Source organism: Pundamilia nyererei, unplaced genomic scaffold (genome assembly GCF_000239375.1).
Source record: "Pundamilia nyererei isolate P.nyererei 1_Seehausen unplaced genomic scaffold, PunNye1.0 scaffold00045, whole genome shotgun sequence".
NCBI classification, from domain to species: Eukaryota; Metazoa; Chordata; class Actinopteri; order Cichliformes; family Cichlidae; genus Pundamilia; species Pundamilia nyererei.
The window spans coordinates 941,383-943,327 of NW_005187446.1; positions in this window are offsets into that span (position 1 = coordinate 941,383).

A 1,945-nucleotide genomic window follows, 5' to 3' on the forward strand; every position below is an offset into this window, starting at 1 on the left:
GTTACCACATTTTATTTTAATGCAATTCTTTCCTAATATTTGAGCAAGCACATATATAAAAAGCAGTTTGGACGTTTGTAAGGAAGTCATCTATTTTTTTTTCTGTAGGAGAAAATGTTTTTGTTTTCTTTTGCAATGATTTCACTAAAGTTGCTTTTAAATTTTGAGTAAAACTATGCAATGTCCCTTCAACCAGGGCTGATTTGTTAATAACAAATATGAACATTGAAAAATGGCTAATCCCCTGTTTTTCTGTCAGGTGCTCCTTTCAGGGTATTTACAGCAGATCATCTCCATCTCCAAGGATTTTTTTAACCAAATAAATGTTCACAACCTCATGTCTTTGTAATCACTATAGTGATATTGTTTCTCCTATGACCTCCAAAGACGATTTGTAGATTTTATCAAATTGCTCCAAGTTTCCACATTCGTCTTTTTCACCATTGCTCGTTATTTTACATAATCTAAAAAATGATTTTAATGTAAATCCTGTACTTTTAAACTTGCTGTGTTTCCCATAAAAGCAGACACTGTGTCTGATATTTGCAATAACGTTGCTGTCACTAGCTCCACTGCAAATATTCAAGGAGTTAGGAACTCACATAAATTGGCACACAGAGGGCAGTGGTCAGCCACCTAAAATGCTCAAAATATACAAGTTATTAATGATATTTGTCTCTACACCAGAATAAAAATTAATACAGGATGTAAAGAATGAAAATCCAGTTAAAATTTTAGCACTGAAATAAACACTCATTCTCCACCACCTCTGGGGGCATCTCCCATTTTGACCTTGAGACTTCCTGGCTGTATTCGGCACAGATGTTTCTCTATACTATGCCGTCCTCTTGGTTATGGCGTTCCATGTATGCACTTCCTTCTAGCATCTTGCACGCTGCTGTTATGTGCTGGATTGTCTCAGGGACATCTTTACACAGCCTGCACCTGGGGTCTTGCCTGGTGTGATAGACCCCAGCCTCTATGGATTTTGTGCTCAGAGCTTGTTCCTGTGATGCCATGATTAGTGCCTCTGTCCTGTCCTTCAGTCCAGCTTTGTCCAGCCACTGGTAGGATTTCTGGATATCAGGCACCTCCACTATCTGCTGGTGCTACATACCGTGCAGGGCCTGTCCTTCCATGATGGTTCCTCCTCTTCTTTGGGGCCATCCTCCTGATGTATTCATGGATGTTCGTTGCCTCATCCTGGATTGTGGTGCAGACACTTACTAGTCCCCAGCCTCCTTCCTTCCATTTAGCGTACAGCCTTAGGGTGCTAGACTTGGGGTGAAACCCTCCATGCATTGTCAGGAGCTTCCTTGTCTTGATGTCAGTGCTCCTGAGGAGGACTTGCCTGACCCTCTGCAGGTATAGTGGTTGCGCCCCTCTCCTCCCTGTGCAGCAAGCAGCAGCAGGGCACCCCTACTCCCTGCAAATGGGCTATGGAAAACCAATCGGTGCCTATGATACTCCCAAAATGTGCTGGCATGATGTCAGGGCAGCATGTGTGTGAGCAACTTTTTTTGCCAATGCCCATGATGTGACCCCACCACAATGCTGCCCTGGGCAACAGCAGCCCATGTCACCCATAACAAAAACTGCCACTGGTTAACACATAGTATTAACAAAAAGATCAGGCCTTGATTCACAAATTTTTGGCATTTCTCAACAATGCTTCATCTGGTGGCAGAGTGTTGCCAACATTTTGGACAATTAATTATCAATTTTAACTACTAAATTGAACAGGAAGTAAATCTGGGACTGACTAGTGACAACATCGAGTTCCAAGTAATAAACTAATAAAACACTCGAATTTCACTCACCTGAACTGAAGCACAGATTTCTGGGCTGGTTATTAGTTATGAGAATATTAGTCACACAGTCCATTAAAACTTCCCCAAAAGGCACCAGCTGGTCATATCGATTGACAGGTGAGCCTTATTTATCT